Source organism: Oncorhynchus masou, chromosome 28, assembly GCF_036934945.1.
Source record: "Oncorhynchus masou masou isolate Uvic2021 chromosome 28, UVic_Omas_1.1, whole genome shotgun sequence".
NCBI lineage: Eukaryota > Metazoa > Chordata > Actinopteri > Salmoniformes > Salmonidae > Oncorhynchus > Oncorhynchus masou.
This window is the reverse complement of record NC_088239.1, coordinates 5,956,046-5,964,923: the sequence shown is the minus strand read 5'-3', so window position 1 is coordinate 5,964,923 and position 8,878 is coordinate 5,956,046.

Sequence of the window (8,878 nt, the reverse complement as noted above, 5' to 3'; positions counted from 1 at the left end):
GACCCCTCTGTATTTAGTGTCTGTAACTAGACCCCTCGGTATTTAGTGTCTGTAACTAGACCCCTCGGTATTTAGTGTCTGTAGCTAGACCCCTTGAAATTTAGTGTCTGTAGCTAGACCCCTCGGAATTTAGTGTCTGTAGCTAGACCCCTCGGTATTTAGCGTCTGTAGCTAGACCCCTCGCTATTTAGCGTCTGTAGCTAGACCCCTCGCTATTTAGCGTCTGTAGCTAGACCCCTCGCTATTTAGCGTCTGTAGCTAGACCCCTCGGTATTTAGCGTCTGTAGCTAGACCCCTCGGTATTTAGCGTCTGTAGCTAGACCCCTCGGTATTTAGCGTCTGTAACTAGATCCCTTGAAATTTAGTGTCTGTAGCTAGACCCCTCGGTATTTAGTGTCTGTAGCTAGACCCCTCGGTATTTAGTGTCTGTAGCTAGACCCCTCGGTATTTCGCTGCCAAGCCATGTAGGTATTAATAGATATTTGAACCTGGAAGGAGTAACAGTATACTTCAATATCATTTTGGTATCTTTATGAGGAAGAGTAATATGTTCTATATGAAACACACTGATCCTAGAACACAGACAGAAACACACACTCATGCATTGGTTGGGGGCCCCCCTAGCAGACACAGGGCCCTGGAGCCGGCCCTGATAGAGAGAGTATGTACTGTATGTGTCTGTATTGCTTTGTGTGTGACCTTCTCCAGTAGCTGGCGGAGCTGTCTTCCCTTGGCGTCTCTGGAGCAGAGGTTCTGTTCAGGAGCCACCACCGTGCAGATACACCGCCCGTCAGTATCCTGGGCTGAGCTGTACACCTGCCAGCCCTCCTTAGACCCAATGGTCTATACACACACCCCACCTCCACGTCCTATTTGTAGCCAAGTGTGTGTGGATGTGAACATGGGAACAGCCCGGGGGGGGCCAGTCTCATCTCCTCTGACACCTCGAACTTCAGGTTTCCTATTGCAGCCACAGTGTGTCTGATTGAGCCATTCAACACTGCCTATTACCACCGCGGAGGCCATGAATGGGCCCAGGGGGGAACAACTGAGATGAACACACACACACACACACACACACACACACAAATTAGTTGGCATAACATATGACACACACAAATTAGTTGGCAAACCATCATCCCTACAGTGCATTGTAGCATCCAATGACAAAAAAATGTGTTACGCTCTTCAATCAGCTTCTCCCATTCATTTTCCTGTGTACACCAGCCAATGGGATTCTGTAGACTGCGTTCATTGTGGCGGAGCTGAAAGGGGAGAGTAGTCAGTCTGACACCTGTAGCTAATTGGGCTCAACCAGGACGGTTTACTCTGTCACACTGAAGTGCAGTTAGTCTCACAGGAGACAAAGACAGAGAGGGCATGCGATCCACACAGAGAGAGAGAGAGGAACAGGGTGCCCTCTTTTTACCCCTCCCTATTACCCCCTAGGGTACGAGGCCTCACCCACTTACCCAGAAGGCACACTCAGATGGAGGTTCCTAGGAGAGACCGTGAAGGCCCACTCAGGTGGAGGTTCCTTGGAGAGACAGTGAAGGCCCAGTCAGAAGGAGGTTCCTAGGAGAGACAGTGAAGGCCCACTCAGGTGGAGGGTCCTAGGAGAGACAGTGAAGGCCCACTCAGGTGGAAGGTCCTAGGAGAGACAGTGAAGGCCCAGTCAGATGGAAGGTCCTAGGAGAGACAGTGAAGGCCCAGTCAGGTGGAAGGTCCTAGGAGAGACAGTGAAGGCCCAGTCAGATGGAGGGTCCTAGGAGAGACAGTGAAGGCCCAGTCAGAGGGAGGGTCCTAGGAGAGACAGTGAAGGCCCACTCAGGTGGAGGGTCCTTGGAGAGACAGTGAAGGCCCACTCAGATGTAGGTTCATAGGAGAGACAGTGAAGGCCCAGTCAGAGGGAGGGTCCTAGGAGAGACAGTGAAGGCCCAGTCAGAGGGAGGGTCCTAGGAGAGACAGTGAAGGGACACAAAAGAGACGGACAGCTTTGCTTGTTGTTCTCCCACTCCCCCTCCGGAGCAGATTTGTCTTTAGCAGAGGGGAAATTAGAAGGCCATACAGTGATCGTATGCTCATATCACATAGGTGTTTTAGTCTGGAACTCATTCATATCTAGCCTGTTCCATCTAACTCCAGCCCAGCCCAGTCCATTCCAGGGCAGCTCAGCTCGATCCATCCCAGCCTGGTCCAGTCCAGCCCAGCCAAGTTCATCCCGGCCCTGTCCCAGTCCTGACCAGCTCATCTCTCCATACTGGTGCATTATGTGGATGACTTGGTCTCAGCTTTCCATACTATGCTTTGTGAACAACAGGTGTAGACTAACAGTGAACAACAGGTGTAGCCTAACAGTGAACAACAGGTGCAGACTAACAGTGAACAACAGGTGTAGACTAACAGTGAACAACAGGTGTAGACTAACAGTGAACATGCTTACAAGGCTCTTCCAAACAATGCAGAGAGAACATTTTTTTATAATAGAAAGATAATGAAGAATGAAAACACATTGAGTAATGATAACTAGGCTATATACACAGGATACCAGTACTGAGTAATGATAACTAGGCTATATACACAGGGTACCAGTACTGAGTAATGATAACTAGGCTATATACAGAGGGTACCAGTACTGAGTAATGATAACTTGGCTATATACACAGAGTACCAGTACTGAGTAATGATAACTAGGATATATACACAGAGTACCAGTACTGAGTAATGATAACTAGGATATATAACCAGGGTACCAGTACTGAGTCAATGATAACTAGGCTATATACACAGGGTACCAGTACAGAGTAATAATAACTAGGATATATTACCAGGGTACCAGTACTGAGTAATGATAACTAGGCTATATACACAGAGTACCAGTACTGAGTAATGATAACTAGGCTATATACATAGGGTACCAGTACTGAGTAATGATAACTAGGATATATACACAGGGTACCAGTACTGAGTAATGACAACTAGGCTATATACAGGGTACCAGTACTGAGTCAATGATAACTAGGATATATACACAGGGTACCAGTACTGAGTAATGACAACTAGGCTATATACAGGGTACCAGTACTGAGTCAATGATAACTAGGCTATATACACAGGGTACCAGTACTGAGTCAATGATAACTAGGATATATACACAGGGTACCAGTACTGAGTAATGACAACTAGGCTATATACAGGGTACCAGTACTGAGTCAATGATAACTAGGCTATATACACAGGGTACCAGTACTGAGTTGTGTACAGGGGTATGAGGTATTGAGGTTGATATGTAGGGGTATGAGGTAGATATGTAGGGGTACGAGGTAATTGAGGTAGATATGTAGGGGTACGAGGTAATTGAGGTAGATATGTAGGGGTACGAGGTAATTGAGGTAGATATGTAGGGGTACGAGGTAATTGAGGTAGATATGTAGGGGTACGAGGTAATTGAGGTAGATATGTAGGGGTACGAGGAAATTGAGGTAGATATGTAGGGGTACGAGGAAATTGAGGTAGATATGTAGGGGTACGAGGTAATTGAGGTAGATATGTAGGGGTACGAGGTAATTGAGGTAGATATGTAGGGGTACGAGGTAATTGAGGTAGATATGTAGGGGTATGAGGTAATTGAGGTAGATATGTAGGGGTATGAGGTATTGAGGTAGATATGTAGGGGTACGAGGTAGATATGTAGGGGTATGAGGTATTGAGGTGGATATGTAGGTGTATGAGGTTGATATGTAGAGGTATGAGGTATTGAGGTTGATATGTAGGGGTACGAGGTAATTGATGTAGATATGTAGGGGTATGAGGTAATTGAGGTAGATATGTAGGGGTATGAGGTATTGAGGTAGATATGTAGGGGTATGAGGTATTGAGGTAGATATGTAGGGGTATGAGGTGTATATGTAGGGGTACGAGGTAATTGAGGTTGGTATGTAGAGGTATGAGGTAGATATGTAGGGGTACGAGGTAATTGAGGTAGATATGTAGGGGTATGAGGTAATTGAGGTAGATATGTAGGGGTATGAGGTAATTGAGGTAGATATGTAGGGGTATGAGGTAGATATGTAGGGGTATGAGGTATTGAGGTAGATATGTAGGGGTATGAGGAATTGAGGTAGATGTGTAGGGACACGAGGTAATTGAGGTAGATGTGTAGGGGTACGAGGTAATTGAGGTAGATGTGTAGGGGTACGAGGTAATTGAGGTAGATGTGTAGGGGTATGAGGTAATTGAGGTAGATATGTAGGGGTATGAGGTAATTGAGGTTGATATGTAGGGGTATGAGGTATTGAGGTAGATATGTAGGGGTATGAGGTAATTGAGGTAGATATGTAGGGGTATGAGGCATTGAGGTAGATATGTAGGGGTATGATGAATTGAGGTTGATATGTAGGGGTATGAGGTATTGAGGTTGATATGTAGGGGTATGAGGTAATTGAGGTTGATATGTAAGGGTGTGAGGTAGATATGTAGGGGTATGAGGTATTGAGGTAGATATGTAGGGGTGTGAGGTAGATATGTAGGGGTATGAGGTAATTGAGGTAGATATGTAGGGGTATGAGGTAATTGAGGTTGATATGTAGGGGTATGAGATAATTGAGGTAGATATGTAGGGGTATGAGGTAATTGAGGTAGATATGTAGGGGTATGAGGTAGATATGTAGGGGTATGAGGTATTGAGGTAGATATGTAGGGGTATGAGGAATTGAGGTTGATATGTAGGGGTATGAGGAATTGAGGTAGATGTGTAGGGGTACGAGGTAATTGATGTAGATATGTAGGGGTATGAGGCATTGAGGTAGAGATGTAGGGGTATGATGAATTTAGGTTGATATGTAGGGGTATGAGGTATTGAGGTTGATATGTAGGGGTATGAGGTATTGAGGTTGATATGTAAGGGTGTGAGGTAGATATGTAGTGGTATGAGGTATTGATGTAGATATGTAGGGGTGTGAGGTAGATATGTAGGGGTATGAGGTAATTGAGGTAGATATGTAGGGGTATGAGGTAATTGAGGTAGATATGTAGGGGTATGAGGTAATTGAGGTAGATATGTAGGGGTATTAGGTAATTGAGGTAGATATGTAGGGGTATGAGGTAATGAGGTAGATATGTAGGGGTATGAGGAATTGAGGTTGATATGTAGGGGTATGAGGAATTGAGGTAGATGTGTAGGGGTACGAGGTAATTGATGTAGATGTGTAGGGGTATGAGGTAATTGAGGTAGATGTGTAGGGGTACGAGGTAATTGAGGTAGATGTGTAGGGGTACGAGGTAATTGAGGTAGATGTGTAGGGGTATGAGGTAATTGAGGTTGATATGTAGGGGTATGAGGTAATTGAGGTTGATATGTAGGGGTATGAGGTATTGATGTAGATATGTAGGGGTATGAGGTAATTGAGGTAGATATGTAGGGGTATGAGGCATTGAGGTAGATATGTAGGGGTATGATGAATTTAGGTTGATATGTAGGGGTATGAGGTATTGAGGTTGATATGTAGGGGTATGAGGTATTGAGGTTGATATTTAAGGGTGTGAGGTAGATATGTAGGGGTATGAGGTATTGATGTAGATATGTAGGGGTGTGAGGTAGATATGTAGGGGTATGAGGTAATTGAGGTAGATATGTAGGGGTATGAGGTAATTGAGGTAGATATGTAGGGGTATGAGGTAATTGAGGTAGATATGTAGGGGTATGAGGTAATTGAGGTAGATATGTAGGGGTATGAGGTATTGAGGTAGATATGTAGGGGTACGAGGTAGATATGTAGGGGTATGAGGTATTGAGGTGGATATGTAGGTGTATGAGGTTGATATGTAGAGGTATGAGGTATTGAGGTTGATATGTAGGGGTACGAGGTAATTGAGGTAGATATGTAGGGGTACGAGGTAATTGATGTAGATATGTAGGGGTATGAGGTAATTGAAGTAGATATGTAGGGGTATGAGGTATTGAGGTAGATATGTAGGGGTATGAGGTATTGAGGTAGATATGTAGGGGTATGAGGTGTATATGTAGGGGTACGAGGTAATTGAGGTAGATATGTAGGGGTATGAGGTAATTGAGGTAGATATGTAGGGGTATGAGGTAATTGAGGTAGATATGTAGGGGTATGAGGTAGATATGTAGGGGTATGAGGTATTGAGGTAGATATGTAGGGGTATGAGGAATTGAGGTAGATGTGTAGGGGTACGAGGTAATTGATGTAGATGTGTAGGGATACGGGTAATTGAGGTAGATGTGTAGGGGTTGAGGTAATTGAGGTAGATGTGTAGGGGTATGAGGTAATTGAGGTAGATATGTAGGGGTATGAGGTAATTGAGGTTGATATGCAGGGGTATGAGGTATTGAGGTAGATATGTAGGGGTATGAGGTAATTGAGGTAGATATGTAGGGGTATGAGGCATTGAGGTAGATATGTAGGGGTATGATGAATTGAGGTTGATATGTAGGGGTATGAGGTATTGAGGTTGATATGTAGGGGTATGAGGTTTGAGGTTGATATGTAAGGGTGTGAGGTAGATATGTAGGGGTATGAGGTATTGAGGTAGATATGTAGGGGTTTGAGGTAGATATGTAGGGGTATGAGGTAATTGAGGTAGATATGTAGGGGTATGAGGTAATTGAGGTTGATATGTAGGGGTATGAGATAATTGAGGTAGATATGTAGGGGTATGAGGTAATTGAGGTAGATATGTAGGGGTATGAGGTAGATATGTAGGGGTATGAGGTATTGAGGTAGATATGTAGGGGTATGAGGAATTGAGGTTGATATGTAGGGGTATGAGGAATTGAGGTAGATGTGTAGGGGTACGAGGTAATTGATGTAGATGTGTAGGGGTATGAGGTAATTGAGGTAGATGTGTAGGGGTACGAGGTAATTGAGGTAGATGTGTAGGGGTATGAGGTAATTGAGGTAGATATGTAGGGGTATGGGTAATGAGGTAGATATGTAGGGGTATGAGGTAGATATGTAGGGGTATGAGGTATTGAGGTAGATATGTAGGGGTATGAGGTTGATATTTAGGAGTATAAGGTAATTGAGGTAGATATGTAAGGGTATGAGGTAATGAGGTTGATATGTAGGGGTATGAGGTATTGAGGTTGATATGTAGGGTTATGAGGTATTGAGGTAGATATATAGGGGTAAGAGGTATTGAGGTAGATATGTAGGGGTACGAGGTAATTGAGGTAGATATGTAGGGGTACGAGGTAATTGATGTAGATATGTAGGGGTACGAGGTGATTGAGGTAGATATGTAGGGGTACGAGGTAATTGAGGTAGATATGTAGGGGTACGAGGTAATTGAGGTAGATATGTAGGGGTACGAGGTAATTGAGGTAGATATGTAGGGGTATGAGGTATTGAGGTAGATATGTAGGGGTATGAGGTTGATATGTAGGAGTATAAGGTAATTGAGGTAGATATGTAAGGGTATGAGGTATTGAGGTTGATATGTAGGGGTATGAGGTATTGAGGTAGATATGTAGGGGTAAGAGGTATTGAGGTAGATATGTAGGGGTAAGAGGTATTGAGGTAGATATGTAGGGGTATGAGGTAATTGGGGTAGATATGTAGGGGTACGAGGTAACTGAGGTAGATATGTAGGGGTGTGGGGTAATTGAGGTAGATATGTAGGGGTACGAGGTAATTGAGGTAGATATGTAGGGTTACGAGGTAATTGAGGTAGATGTGTAGGGGTATGAGGTAATTGAGGTTGATATGTAGGGGTATGAGATAATTGAGGTTGATATGTAGGGGTATGAGGTAATTGAGGTTGATATGTAGGGGTATGGGGTAGATATGTAGGGGTATGAGGTAATTGAGGTAGATATGTAGGGGTATGAGGTACTGAGGTAGATATGTAGGGGTATGAGGTAATTGAGGTAGATATGTAGGGGTATGAGGTAGATATGTAGGGTTATAAGGTAATTGAGGTAGATATGTAGGGGTATGAGTTAATTGAGGTAGATATTTAGGGGTATGAGGTAATTGAGGTTGATAGGTAGGGGTATGAGCTATTGAGGTTGATATGTAGGGGTATGAGGTATTGAGGTTGATATGTAGGGGTGTGGGGTAGATATGTGGGGGTATGAGGTAATTGAGGTAGATATGTAGGGGTATGAGGTATTGAGGTTGATATGTAGGGGTATGAGGTATTGAGGTTGATATGTAGGGGTATGAGGTAATTGAGGTTGATATGTAGGGGTATGAGGTAATTGAGGTTGATATGTAGGGGTATGAGGTAATTGAGGTTGATATGTAGGGGTATGAGGTAATTGAGGTTGATATGTAGGGGTATGAGGTATTGAGGTTGATATGTATGTATAACTAGGAATATAGTGACAGATAATTAACATGTCATGATTTTAAAACGTTTGTGCAAAAAAGGGCCAACGCAGACTATCTGGGTAGCTATTTGGTTAACTATATTTATCAGTCTTATGGCTTAGAAACTGTTCAGGGTTCTGTTGGTTCCAGACTTGGTGCACCAGTACTGTTTGCTGTGCGTTAGCAGAGAGAACAGTTTTTGACTAGGGTGGCTGGAGTCTTCGAACGATTCTTTAGGGCCTTCCTCTGACACCGCCTGGTATAGAGGTCTTGGATGGCAGGGAGCTCGCCTTGCGGTCGGATGCCAAGCAGTTGTCATACCAGGCGGTGATGCAGCCAGTCAAGATGCTCTCGATGGTGTAGCTGAAAATCTTAGAGGATCTGAGGGCTGTATGTATCGATGCGTCATGCCAATAAAGTACATTTTTTATTTGAAAATGGAGAGAGAGAGAGAGAGAGAGAGAATAATGGTTTAGATGGTGATACGAACTTATAAAATCCTCAGTGAAAATTGAAGCGGTATTTCTTTACATTGAAGA